Here is a 15,269-nt window from a genome sequence, read left to right as displayed (position 1 = left end):
ATTACAGAAATAAATAACATGCCCATCTATATTATCAGACAAGAGATCTTTAACAATAACAATATTAGGTTCAACTTTAACTTGCTCAGGAGGTGTATATGTTTTAATATTGCTTTTACGAACCACAGTTGAAGCTTTAGCATGATCCTTTATCCTAACAGGGAAAGGTGGTTTCTCAACGTAAGAAGTAGGAACAATAGGATCATTATAAGTAATAGTCTTTTCTTTAACTTTAATAGGTGCAGCTACTTTTACTTCTATGGGAGGATGATATTTAAACCATTTCTCCTTGGGGAGATCAACATAAGCAGCAAAAGATTCACAGAAAGAAGCTACTATCTCAAAGTTAAGTCCATATTTAGTGCTAAATTTATGAAAAATATCGGTATCCATAAAAGATTTAACACAATCAAAACTAGGTGTCATACCTGACTCCTTACCATTGTTGAGGTCCCAATCTTCGGAGTTGCGTTTAATTCTTTCCAATAAATCCCATTTGAATTCAATAGTATTCATCATAAAAGAGCCAGCACAAGAAGTATCAGGCATGGTGCGATTGTTACCAGAAAGCCGAGCATAAATTTTTTGAACAATCATTTCTCTTGAGAGCTCATGATTGGGGCATGAATATAACATTGATTTAAGCCTCCCCAAGCTTGAGCGATGCTTTCTCCTTCGCGAGGCCAAAAAATTATATATATAATTGCGATCACGATGAACAAGATGCATAGGATAAAACTTTTGATGAAATTCCAATTTCAATCGTTTGTAGTTCCAAGACTCCATATCATCACATAGCCTATACCATATCGATGCATCTCCCCTAAAAGATAAAGGGAAGACCTTCTTCTTAACAACATCTCCGGGTACACCTGCAAGCTTAAATAATCCACAAACTTCACCCACATATATTAGATGCTCATCAGGATGTTTTGTTCCATCTCCTAAAAAAGAATTGGCTAGCAGTTTTTCTACCATACCCAAAGGAATATCAAAGCAAGAATTTTCATTTTCAGTAGGTTCAGTAGGTTGAGGAGCAACTCTTTGCTCTACTGGTCGGGGTGAAGATACCCCGAACAAGCCCCTCAGAGGATTACTTTCCATAGTAACAAGTGACAGTAAATTTCAGCACACTATATAAATTTTTCCTTACCAAATTCCACCTACCAAAGGCGCTTCACTCTCCGGCAACGGCGCCAGAAAAGAGTCTTGATGATCCACAAGTATAGGGGATCTATCGTAGTCCTTTCGATAAGTAAGAGTGTCGAACCCAACGAGGAGCAGAAGGAAATGATAAGCGGTTTCCAGCAAGGTATTCTCTGCAAGTACTGAAATAAGGGGTAATGGATAGTTTTGTGATAGGATAATTTGTAACGAGCAACAAGTAACCAAAGTAAATAAAGTGCAGCAAGGTGGCCCAATCCTTTTTGTAGCAAAGGACAAGCCTGGACAAACTCTTATATGATGTAAAGCGCTCCCGAGGACACATGGGAATATCGTCAAGCTAGTTTTCATCACGCTCATATGATTCGCGTTCGGTACTTTGATAATTTGGTATGTGGGTGGACCGGTGCTTGGGTGCTGCCCTTACTTGGACAACCATCCCACTTATGATTAACCTCTATTGCAAGCATCCGCAAATACAACAAAAGTATTAAGGTAAACCTAACCATAGCATGAAACATATGGATCCAAATCAGCCCCTTACGAAGCAACGCATAAACTAGGGTTTAAGCTTCTGTCACTCTAGCAACCCATCATCTACTTATTACTTCCCAATGCCTTCCTCTAGGCCCAAACAATGGTGAAGTGTCATGTAGTCGACGTTCACATAATAGCACTAGAGGAGAGACAACATACATCTCATCAAAATATCGAACGAATACCAAATTCACATGACTACTAATAGCAAGACTTCTCCCATGTCCTCAGGAACAAAAGTAAGTACTCACAAAGCATAAACATGTTCATAATCAGAGGGGTATTAATGTGCATATAGGATCTGAACATATGATCTTCCACCAATTAAACCAACTAGCATCAACTACAAGGAGTAATTAACACTACTAGCAACCTACTAGCACCAATCCCGGACTTGGAGACAAGAATTGGATACAAGAGATGAACTAGGGTTTTGAGATGAGATGGTGCTGATGAAGATGTTGATGGAGATTGCCCTCTCCCGATGAGAGGAGCGTTGGTGATGACGATGGTGATGATTTCCCCCTCCGGGAGGGAAGTTTCCCCGGTAGAACAGCCCCGCCAGAACCCTAGATTGGTTCCGCCAAGGTTCTGCCTCATGGCGGCGGAGTTTCGTCCGAGAAGATGGCTTATAATTATTTTCCCATCGAAAGAGCCCATATAGCAGAAGATGGTCACCGGAGGGCCACCAGGGGGCCCACGTGGTAGGGGGGCGCGCCCAGGGGGGTAGGGCGCACCCCCCACCCTCGTGGGCAGGGTGTGCCCCCCTAGTGAAGTTCTTGCACTCAATGTTTTTTTATATATTTGGAAAACATCATCCTTGAAGTTTCAAGACTTTTGGAGCTGTGCAGAATAGATCTCTAATATTTGCTCCTTTTCCAACCAGAATCCCAGCTGCCGGCATTCTCCCTCTTTATGTAAACCTTGTAAAATAAGAGAGAATAGGCATAAGTATTGTGACATAATGTGTAATAACAAACCATAATGAAATAAATATTGATATAAAAGCATGATGCAAAATGGACGTATCAGAGTGTGGAGGCGCTATGGTGAGCAAGATGCCCAATGTCACATGGCCCCAGGGTACCTTTGTGGAGACCGTCAAGGAGTGGTAAAAACTATGGTTCTACATCACAGAGCCCCGTGGCGCCACCTGGGCCGCGGCTCCCGAATTCAACTCCGAAGCCCCAATGTGGCTCACCTCCTGGATAGAGAAAGGCCCGAATTGGTCTTCGTCGAACGAGCTGATAGCGCTGCAAACGCGCAATCAAAGCACAGTGGATAAAAACATCAAGCTCGTCGATGTAATCCAGGTGATGCTGGTTTGCCGGATCCTCCCTTGCCAGAGACGAAGCTGCCCCTTATGGGAATTCAACCCAAAGAAGCACAAAACTTTGGAAAGGCTCTTCAGAACCACTCACGAAGATGCATGGAAGTTGCTCTTTAAGGGCAATAAGACGCCGCCCGCCATAGACTCGGATCGCAGGCACGATATTACCAATCATGCCAATGCGGTAAGTCCTTGTCGTCTCAAGGCGCATCTTCGACTTGCTTGTTTCAAGGAGGATATCTAAACTTTGTTATTATTGCTTTTTCAGTTATGGACGAAGAGGGCGGAGCGGATTCACTGTTCGGCTCCGCTGCCCGAAAAACCAGTCATCCCACTCCTGGCGAAGATGCTGGTGCCGGCGCCCTATAAGGCGCCGGAGAAGAAGGCCAAGAAGAAGGCCAAGGGGGTCCGGAGTGGCCTCCGCCGCAAGGGAGCTTCGAACGTGTCGTCCGAAGACAAGACTCTCTCCTCCGCCGCCGAAGACGATGATGAGGAGGAGGAAGAAAGCACCTCTCCCCCTTATGGGAGGGAGGAAGAAGAGGGCGGCCTCCAAAAATCTGGAGGCGGAGGCGCTCAAGAGGGGGAAGGTTCCCCCTGCGGATAACTCGGCGTGGGACGTCGACAGCAGCCCGAAGCGACGCCCCCGAAACAAGCCTCCGGCCGCATCGTAAGCACTAAAAACCCGCATACGTGCATACATCTGGCCTCTCTTGCTTCATTATATTAATATCTTTAAATGATGTCGTTGCAATCCGGCCCACGACAGCTCCCAGCGATCCTCATCAAGGGGTTCGTTGGATTCGAAGGCGATGGCCAGCGAGTCATCGCTGTCCGCTCACTCTCCCACGGCCAAGGGCGATGATGAGGTGTTCTCCCAAGGGACCTTCCCCGACCAGGGAGAGGTTTAGGAGGCCACCCGGGTGGCTCCAGAGGGCGAAGCCTCGGCTGCCGGACACATGGGGGAGCAGACCCCCATGGCGACTAGGGATGGGGGCCTTTCTCAATTGGGCCCCCAGCCGAATACAAGTCCGGAGACCTATACGGCTCCGGAATCCGGCGAGCAACCTCCTTCGAAAGAAGGGGGTGTGCCTGTTCCGCCGGCGACCTCTGTCCAACCAGAGGCACCGTATAATATGCTAGAAGCGCGACGAGGCGCTTCCATTGTGGATGAACACCGTATCCTTATGGATACAGTGATTGAGAGGGTTCAGTCCGTCAAGAGCGGACTAACCGAGGCCTGCAGCAGCCTGCTGATAGGTTTTGAGGTAAGCGACGCAAAAGAGAAAATCCCCATATAGACAGTAGCCCCTGAGACACTGTCTGGTGTTCGGAAAGAAAAGGCGGACAGATGATTAATTTATTTTCGCAGGAGACTAACTAAATATGTCTTATATGAATAAGCAGGCGTCGTTGCTGTCCGCGACCTCACACACTGCCGAAGTCTCCAGACTAAAGCAGAGACTGGAGCGGGCCAAAGAGGAGCTCGGCCAAGCGAGCAAGCAGCTGGAAGACCAGCAAGGTATGTAATGGCTCGCTATATATTCAGAAAGAATAAATGATGTATATTGGCTGTAGTGTCATGATATGTGTAGGAGCGATGATCGAGGTCGAGGCCCTTAAAAAGGCCCTGGCCGAAGCCGAGGGGAAGGCTATCAAGGAGTAGGCCGCTCGTAAGAAGCTTAAGGCCAGGCTGAACGAGGTCCAGCAAGAGCTCCAGGACGCTGTGAAGAAGTGCGAGACCTTGGAGTGCGATGTTTCGACTCGGGAGACCGAACTGCCAAGGCTCACCAAAGCACGGATGTGGCCCGGGTTGAAGCCTAGGGTGCCCTCCAGGATATCCAGGAGGCCAAGAAGATCGCGGCGGGTAAGGCGTTTAGTATGCAAAGAAAGTATGTGAAGAAGAAGTATTTCTTACTAACCCGGATTTGGAGTTCTCCAGGAGCGTTTGCAGATCTGCCGTGCAGTGTGTCCGACGCTGCGGAGTTCTTCCGAGCCAAAGAGGGGAGCTCAACAGATAAGCTATTCTGGTCGCAATATATTGCTCCAGAACATCCAGTGCCCTTTAGTGATCAGCTAAGACAGCTGGTCGAGCTGCATAGGGTGGCTGAACTGGCTATGAAGGATCTAATAATCCGGCTGTGGCCTGCCAAGTTATGCCCGGCAGCTACTTCGGGCTCGTGAAGCGGCTGGTGAATGCCTGTCCTCGGCTGGACGTCGTCAAGCGATCGGCCTGCATTGAGGGTTCGCGCATGGCCTTCGCCCGCATCAAGGTGTGGTGGGCGAAGATGGACACCGTCAAGCTTACGACTGAGGGACCGCCAGAGGGCAAGGAGCACCACACACCCGAGCTGTATTTTGCCGATGTCCTGGAGGGATCTCGTATTGTGGCAATGCAATGTGCGCAAGACATTATTTTCGAATGAATATCTTCATGTTGTCTCTACCTTGTATGATAAAACAAATTTTGTTATGTGATATAAGGTTTGTCTAAAAAAATCACCTCCTGTGCGGCCGTATTGTGTGAAATCTGAGAGTTGGCCAGTCGTCGGCTTTTGCCCCCATGTAGGAAGTATGGGGGTGTTTGGGATATAATAAAAACTCTTGATCCAATTGTTTGGTCCTTGAAGGAGGTGTTTAGCGCAGCGAACCAGACAATCAGACTATGCGGTTTGAACACCCTCACTTAGCCATAGGAGTTTGACGATAAAAATTTAGGCGCAACCCCTGGTATCCTATCTAGGAAGCTATAAACACCTGATTGGGCAAGTACCAATCCTTCGCGTAATGCGGAAAAAATCTCTAATGATTTGAGACATCCGAAGAGCAGATCGGCTCTCGCTGCATCATGACAGTCAGTTTCGGCTTTCTCTACTGAGGTGCTCATCCGGGTAAACCAGGGCACAATCACAGTAGTTCTCCCTTTACTACCCTAGCCGATACAACGGAACGTAAGGTAGTAAGCACAGGAGCCGGGCAACCCAACTATTGACCAAAGACATGATTCGGAGCCAATGCATATAGTGCTAAATTCGGGGTGCCGAACTATATTGTAAAAAGTGTTCGGACTTTGTTGCCGTGTTGTGGGGCGCTATGGAGCCCCTGGCAAATTGAAATGTACCAGAGTGTACGGGTGCTATTTGATAAAGTTATCAAAAAAGAAAAAGAAGAAAGAGTAGTAAGATAAAAGCCGTAAAATTTGGGCTGCAAACTATTTCCCTTATGATTTCATTGGTGCGTAAAGGTGCATTCATACAAGTAGTGCAATAAGAAGAAGGCTATTTAATATGCCTTGACCAAGGGAGATCTGCGTGTGGGTCCTGAAAACAGGTAGAGGGATCGTTAAAGAAACCACCTAAAATTTCCTCAGTGCATCCATGCTTCCTGTCATCTTGGTGTATTTATCCTTTAAAAAGGATCGATGGTCGAGCCATCAGGGAAGGCCTGTGAAAAAGGAAACCTGAAAAAAGGAGAAAAAAGGAAACAGTGAAAGTATGTGTGTTCGGGGCGGTTGAGCCGTATTGTGGATCACAAGCTGGTTATGCCTCCATCCGTGCCCATGGTATTTTCAGTGCGTAGTTATGTACGCGCGGTACAATTGCCGCCACTTGGTCGGGACTGGGACGGAGGTCGAATTTCTAGTCGAGCTCTTGACGAGCCGAGCTGTCCTACTGCAGAATAGTCCAGACTCTCTTGACAGTGTTCGGGAGCTCAGCTGCCGAATTAAGGTTCTGTTTGAAAAGGCTGCTCTGTACTTCTGCTGCCAAGGCAGCGGTGTGCTCCTCGGTGCGGAGGGAGCGTTCTATGTTTCCATTAACTGTTATGACGCCGCGTGGTCCGGGCATCTTGAGCTTGAGATAAGCGTAGTGTGGCACCACGTTGAATCGAGCAGATGCGGTTCGTCCAAGCAGTGCATGATAGCCGCTGCGGAAGGGGACAATATCGAAGATTAACTCCTTGCTTCGGAAGTTGTCCGAAGATCCGAAGACAACCTCTAGTGTGGTTGAGCCCGTACAGCGGGCCTCTACACCTGGTATGACTCCTTCAAAGGTAGTCTTGGTGGGCTTGATCCGTGATGGATTAATTCCCATTTTGCGCATTGTATCCTGATAGAGCAAGTTGAGGCTGCCGCCACCGTCCATCAGGACACGCGTCAGATGGAACCCATCAATATTGGGTCTAGGACCAATGCGGCTGAATCGCCGTGAAGGATACAGGTCGGGTGATCCCGGCGATCGAAAGTGAGCGAGCATGACGACCATGGATTAAATTTTGGGGCGACTGGCTCTATCGCGTAGACGTCCCTGAGCGCGTGCTTGCGCTCCCTCTTGGGGATTGCTACGTCTTGAGCTTGCGTTGGTTTTCCCCGAAGAGGAAGGGATGATGCAGCAGAGTAGCGTAAGTATTTCCCTCAGTTTTTGAGAACCAAGGTATCAATCCAGTATGAGCCCACGCTCAAGTCCCTCGTACCTGCACAAAGCGATAGCTACTCGCAACCAACGCGATTAGGGGTTGTCAAGACCTTCACGGTCACTTACGAGAGTGAGATCTGATAGATAGAATATTTTTGGTATTTTTGATATAAAGATGCAAAGTAAAAAGTAAAATCAAAGTAAATAGCAAAACAATATAAAAGTGATGGAGATTGATATGATGAGAATAGACCCGGGGGCCATAGGTTTCACTAGTGGCTTCTCTCAAGAGCATAAGTATTCTACGGTGGGTGAACAAATTACTGTTGAGCAATTGATAGAGTTGAGCATAATTATGAGAATATCTAGGCATGATCATGTATATAGGCATCACGTCCGTGACAAGTAGATCGAAACGATTCTGCATCTACTACTATTACTCCACTCATCGACCGCTATCCAGCATGCATCTAGAGTATTAAGTTAAACACAGAGTAACGCCTTAAGCAAGATGACATGATGTAGAGAGATAAGTTCATGCAATATGAAATAAACCCCATCTTGTTATCCTCGATGGCAATGATACAATACGTGCCTTGCTGCCCCTTCTGTCACTGGGTAAGGACACCGCAAGATCGAACCCAAAGCTAAGCACTTCTCCCATGGCACGAACTACCAATCTAGTTGGCCAAACCAAACGGATAATTCGAAGAGACTTGCAAAGATAAACAATCATGCATAAAAGAATTCAGAGAAGATTCAAATATTATTCATAGATAGACTTGATCATAAACCCACAATTCATCGATCTCAACAAAAACACCGCAAAAAGAAGATTACATCGAATAGATCTCCACAAGAGAGGGGGCGAACTTTGTATTGAGATCCAAAAAGAGAGAAGAAGCCATCTAGCTACTAACTATGGACCCGAAGGTCTGAGGTAAACTACTCACACTTCATCGGAGGGGCTAGGATGATGTAGAAGCCCTCCGTGATGACGGCCCTCTTCCGGTGGAGCTCCGGAACAGGCCCCAAGATGGGATCTCATGGATACAGAAAGTTGCGGCGGTGGAATTAGGTTTTTGGCTCCTGTTCTGATCGTTTGGGGGTACGTGTGTATATATAGGAGGAAGGAGTACGTCGGTGGAGCACCGAGGGGCCCACAAGGCAGGGGGCGCGCCCTAGGGGGGGGCGCCCCCACCCTCGTGACCACCTCTTTGATCCCTTGCAGTAGGGTCCAAGTCTCCTGGATCACGTTCGGTGAGAAAATCTCGTTCCCAAAGATTTTATTCTGTTTGGACTCCGTTTGATATTCTGTTTATCTGAAACACTGAAATAGGCAAAAAACAGCAATTCTGGGTCGGGCCTCCGGTTAATAGGTTAGTCCCGAAAATAATCTAAAAGTGGAAAATAAAGCCCAATATAGTCCAAAACAGTAGATAATATAGCATGGAGCAATCAAAAATTATAGATACATTGGAGACGTGTCAGGCATCCCCAAGCTTAATTCCTGCTCGTCCTCGAGTAGGTAAATGATAAAAAGAGAATTTTTGATGCGGAGTGCTACTTGGCATAATTTTAATGCAAATCTTCTTAATTGTGGTATGAATATTCAGATTAGAAAGATTCAAGACAAAAGTTTATATTGACATAGAAAATAATAATACTTCAAGCATACTAACAAAGCAATTATGTCTTCTCAAAATAACATGGCCAAAGAAAGTTATCCCTACAAAATCATATAGTCTGGCTATGCTCCATCTTCCCCACACAAAGTATTTAAATCATGCACAACCCCGATGACAAGCCAAACAATTGTTTCATACTCTAACTTTTTCAATCTTCACGCAATACATGAGCGTGAGCCATGGATATAGCACTATAGGTGGAATAGAATGGTGGTTGTGGAGAAGACAAAAAGGAGAAGATAGTCTCACATCAACTAGGCGTATGGACGGGCTATGGAGATGCCCATCAATAGATATCAATGTGAGTGAGTAGGGATTGCCATGCAATGGATGCACTAGAACTATAAATGTATGAAAGCTCAACAAAAGAAACTAGTGGGTGTGCATCCAACTTGCTTGCTCACAAAGACCTAGGGCAATTTGAGGAAGCCCATCATTGGAATATGCAAGCCAAGTTCTATAACGTAAAATTCCCACTAGTATATGAAGGTGACAACATATGAGACTCTCTATATGAATAACATGGTGCTACTTTGAACCACAATATATGAGACTCACTATATCATGGTGCTACTTTGAAGCACAAGTGTGGAAAAAAGGATAGTAGCATTGCCCCTTTTTTTGGGCGTTTTTTTCTTTGGCCTTGCTTTTTTTGGGACAATGCTCTATTGAATGATGATCATCACACTTCTATTTATTTACAACTCAATGATTACAACTCGATACTAAAACAAAGTATGACTCTATATGAATGCCTCTGGCGGTGTACCGGGATATGCAATGAATCATGAGTGACAAGTATGAAAGAATTATGAACGGTGGCTTTGCCAAAAATACTATGTCAACTACATGATCATGATAAGCAATATGACAATGATGGATGTGTCATGATGAACTAGATGGTGGAAAGTTGCATGGCAATATATCTCGGAATGGCTATGGAAATGCCATAATAGGTAGGTATGGTGGCTGTTTTGAGGAAGGTATATGGTAGGTGTATGATACCGGCGAAAGGTGCGCGGTATTAGAGAAGCTAGCAAGGGTGGAAGGGTGAGAGTGCGTATAATCCATGGACTCAACATTAGTCATAAAGAACTCATATACTTATTGCAAAAATTTAGAAGTTATCAAAGCAAAGTATTACGCACATGCTCCTAGGGGGATAGATTGGTAGGAAAAGACCATCGCTCGTCCCCGACCGCCACTCATAAGGAAGACAATCAATAAATAAATCATGCTCCGACTTCATCACATAACGGTTCACCATACGTGCATGCTACGGGAATCACAAACTTCAACACAAGTATTCTTTAAATTCACAACTACTCAACTAGCATGACTTTAATATTATCACCTCCATATCTCAAAACAATTATCATGCTTCAATCTTTTCTTAGTATTCAACACATCAAAAGAAAGTTTCACAAATCTTGAATACCAAGCATATTATTAGTAGGCAAATTACCATGCTATTAAGAGACTCTCAAATTAATTTAAGTGAAGCATGAGAGATCAATAGTTTCTTTAAAACGAATCCACCACCGTGCTCTAAAATATCTAAGTGAAGCACATAGAGCAAAATTATAACGCTCAAAAGATATAAGTGAAGCACATAGAGCAAAACTATCTAGCTCAAAAGATATAAGTGAAGCACATAGAGCAAAACTATCTAGCTCAAAAGATATAAGTGAAGCACATAGAGTATCCTATCAAGCTCAAAAGATATAAGTGAAGCACATAGAGCAAAACTATCTAGCTCAAAAGATATAAGTGAAGCACATAGAGCAAAACTATCTAGCTCAAAAGATATAAGTGAAGCACATAGAGTATCCTATCAAGTTTTAATTCATGTATGGATCTCTCAAAAGGTGTGTACAGCAAGGATGATTGTGGCATACTAACAAACAAAGACACAAATAATACAAGACGCTCCAAGCAAAACACATATCATGTTGGTGAATAAAAATATAGCTCCAAGTAAATTACCGATGGAAGTGGGCGAAAGAGGGGATGCCTTCCGGGGCATCCCCAAGCTTTGACTTTTTGGTGTCCTTGGATTATCTTGGGGGTGCCATGGGCATCCCCAAGCTTAGGCTCTTGCCACTCCTTGTTCCATGATCCATCAAAATAATTTACCCAAAACTTGAAAACTTCACAACACAAAACTCAAAATAGAAAACTCGTGAGCTCCGTTAGCGAAAGAAAACAAAAGACCACTTCAAGGTACTGTAATGAACTCATTCTTTATTTATATTGGTGTTAAACCTACTGTATTCCAACTTCTCTATGGATTATATACTATTTTACTAGCCATAGATTCATCAAAATAAGAAAACAACACACGAAAAACAGAATCTGTCAAAAACAGAACAGTCTGTAGTAATCTGTAGCTAGCGTAAGATCTGGGACCCCAAAAATTCTAAAATAAATTTATGGACGTGAGGAATTTATCTATTAATCATCTGCAAAAATAATTAACTAAAAATCACTCTTTAAAGAAAAATTACAGCAGTTCTCATGAGCGCTAAAGTTTCTGTTTTTTACAGCAAGTTCAACAAGACTTTCTCCAAGTCTTCCCAACGGTTCTACTTGGCACAAACACTAATTAAACATAAAAAACACAACCAAAACAGAGGATAAATAATTTATTCATTACTAAAAAGGATAAACAAATCAAGGAATAAAAATAAAATTGGTTGCCTCCCAACAAGCGCTATCGTTTAACGCCCCTAGCTAGGCATTGAGATTTCAATGATGCTCACAAGAAAGACAAGAATTGAAGCACAAAGAGAGCATCATAAAACACGTGACAAACACATCTAAGTATAACATACTTACTATGCATAGGCATCTTATAGGCAAACAAATTATCAAGGCAAAAACTAGCATATGCAAGGAAGTGGAAAGAAAAATAGCAATCTCAACATAAAGAGAGGTAATTTAGTAACATGAAAATTTCTGCAACCATATTTTCCTCTCTCATAATAATTACATGTAGGATCATAAGCAAATTCAACAATATAGCTATCACAAAACATATTCTTAACACGATCCACATGCATGCAAAGTTGACACTCTTCCAAAATAGTGGGACTAACATTAACTAAAGTCATGACCTCTCCGAACCCACTTTTATCAAAAATTTCATAAGATTGAATATTCTCCAAATATGTGGGATCTAAAGTTGACACTCTTCCAAACCCACTTTCAATATTATTGCAAACAATATTATCAGTCTCATATTCATCATGGGGATTTTAAATAAATTTTCAAGATCATAAGAAGAATCACCCCAATCATGATCATTGCAACAAGTAGAGGACATAGCAAAACTAGCATCCCCAACCTTAGGGTTTTGCATATTTTTAGCACAATTGACATCAATAGAATTTACAGTAAAATCATTGCAATCGTGCTTTTTATTCAAAGATCCATCGTGAATCGCTTCATAAAGTACTTCATCACAATTTTTAGATTCACGAATTTCAGGCAAAACCTCATAAAGATAATCTAGTGCACTCAATTCACTAGTAATAGGTTCATCATAATTGGATCTCTTAAAGAGATTAGCAAGTGGATGAGGATCCATAAACTTTAGGTTCTCTGTTTAGTAATAAATAAACGACTATTCCAACCATACGAGCAAACAAGAGGCAAATAGAGAGGGAGGATAGGGAGAGAGAGGGCAAATAAAACGGCAAGGGTGAATTGGGGGGGAGAGGAAAACGAGAGGCAAATGGTAAATAATGTAATGCGAGAGATAGGGATTGCGATGGGTACTTGGTATATTGACTTTTTGCGTAGACTCCTCGGCAACGGCGCCAGAAATCCTTCTTGCTACGTCTTGAGCTTGCGTTGGTTTTCCCCGAAGAGGAAGGGATGATGCAGCAGAGTAGCGTAAGTATTTCCCTCAGTTTTTGAGAACCAAGGTATCAATCCAGTAGGAACCCACGCTCAAGTCCCTTATACCTGCACAAAGCGATAGCTACTCGCAACCAACGCGGTTAGGGGTTGTCAAGCCCTTCACGGTAACTTACGAGAGTGAGATCTGATAGATAGAATGTTTTTGGTATTTTTGATATAAAGATGCAAAGTAAAAAAGTAAAAGCAAAGTAAATAGCAAAACAATATAAAAGTGATGGAGATTGATATGATGAGAATAGACCCGGGGGCCATAGGTTTCACTAGTGGCTTCTCTCAAGAGCATAAGTATTCTACGGTGGGTGAACAAATTACTGTTGAGCAATTGATAAAATTGAGCATATTATGAGAATATCTAGGCATGATCATGTATATAGGCATCACGTCCGTGACAAGTAGATCGAAACGATTCTGCATCTACTACTATTACTCCACTCATCGACCGCTATCCAGCATGCATCTAGAGTATTAAGTTAAAAACAGAGTAACGCCTTAAGCAAGATGACATGATGTAGAGAGATAAATTCATGCAATATGAAATAAACCCCATCTTGTTATCCTCGATGGCAACGATACAATACGTGCCTTGCTGCCCCTTCTGTCACTAGGTAAGGACACCGCAAGATCGAACCCAAAGCTAAGCACTTCTCCCATGCACGAACTACCAATCTAGTTGGCCAAACCAAACGGATAATTCGAAGAGACTTGCAAAGATAAAGCATCAATGCATAAAAGAATTCAGAGAAGATTCAAATATTATTCATAGATAGACTTGATCATAAACCCACAATTCATCGGTCTCAACAAACACACCGCAAAAAGAAGATTACATCGAATAGATCTCCACAAGAGAGGGGGAGAACTTTGTATTGAGATCCAAAAAGAGAGAAGAAGCCATCTAGCTACTAACTATGGACCCGAAGGTCTGAGGTAAACTACTCACACTTCATCGGAGGGGCTAGGATGATGTAGAAGCCCTCCGTGATGACGGCCCTCTTCCGACGGAGCTCCGGAACAGGCCCCAAGATGGGATCTCATGGATACAGAAAGTTGCGGCGGTGGAATTAGGTTTTTGGCTCCTGTTCTGATCGTTTGGGGGTACGTGTGTATATATAGGAGGAAGGAGTACGTCGGTGGAGCACCGAGGGGCCCATGAGGCAGGGGGGCGTGCCCTAGAGGGGCGCCCCCACCCTCGTGACCACCTCTTTGATCCCTTGCAGTAGGGTCCAAGTCTCCTGGATCACGTTCGGTGAGAAAATCACGTTCCCAAAGATTTTATTCTGTTTGGACTCCGTTTGATATTCTGTTTATCCGAAACACTGAAATAGGCAAAAAAACAGCAATTCTGGGCTGGGCCTCCAGTTAATAGGTTAGTCCCAAAAATAATATAAAAGTGGAAAATAAAGCCCAATATAGTCCAAAAAAGTAGATAATATAGCATGGAGCAATCAAAAATTATAGATACGTTGGAGACGTATTAGGGATGTGGGTAGCATATATCATGTTCACCATTTTGACCTGAGGGGGAAACTTCTTCTATCCCCCTGTGTTCGCTTTGCGATCCCTTCTCCTTGCTTCCGACATTTAACTTGCCGGCCTATTTAAAACCCAACAATCCCTATTGGTATGATTGGGTGGTTCGTCTGGGGTGCCATGAATCTGGCACGGACGATCGAGTATGAGGTCCAACCTAGATGAGCCCGAATTGTTCTTTTTGAACGGCTTCTTCCGCTGACTGGACTTAGAGTCACTAAATCCGGATTGACCGCCGCATCATCGGTGTTGTCATTGGTGTTTCGACGCTTGTATCTGTTGCGTCGGGACTTGTCGTTGCTATTTTTGGCTTCAGGGGTGCCGGCGTCGCTTGCATTGTTTTTGCTACGGGCCAGCCAACTATCCTCACCCGCACAAAAGCAGGTCATGAGTGCCGTGAGGGTTGCCATGGACTTTGGCTTTTCTTGGCCGAGGTGGCGGGCGAGCCATTCGTCGCGGATGCTGTGTTTAAAGGCCGCTAGGGCTTCGGCATCCAGACAGTCGACAATCTGGTTCTTTTTAGTTAAGAACCTAGTCTAGAATTTCCTGGCGGACTCTCCGGGCTATTGAACTGTATGGCTTAAGTCATCAGCGTCCGGAGGTCGAACATATGTACCTTGGAAGTTGTCAAGGAAGGCTTCTTCCAAGTCCTCCCAGCTGCCGATGGAATTTTCGGGCTGGCCGTTC

Source organism: Triticum urartu, chromosome 1 (assembly GCF_003073215.2).
Source record: "Triticum urartu cultivar G1812 chromosome 1, Tu2.1, whole genome shotgun sequence".
Lineage (NCBI taxonomy): Eukaryota > Viridiplantae > Streptophyta > Magnoliopsida > Poales > Poaceae > Triticum > Triticum urartu.
This window is presented reverse-complemented; position numbering follows the sequence as displayed.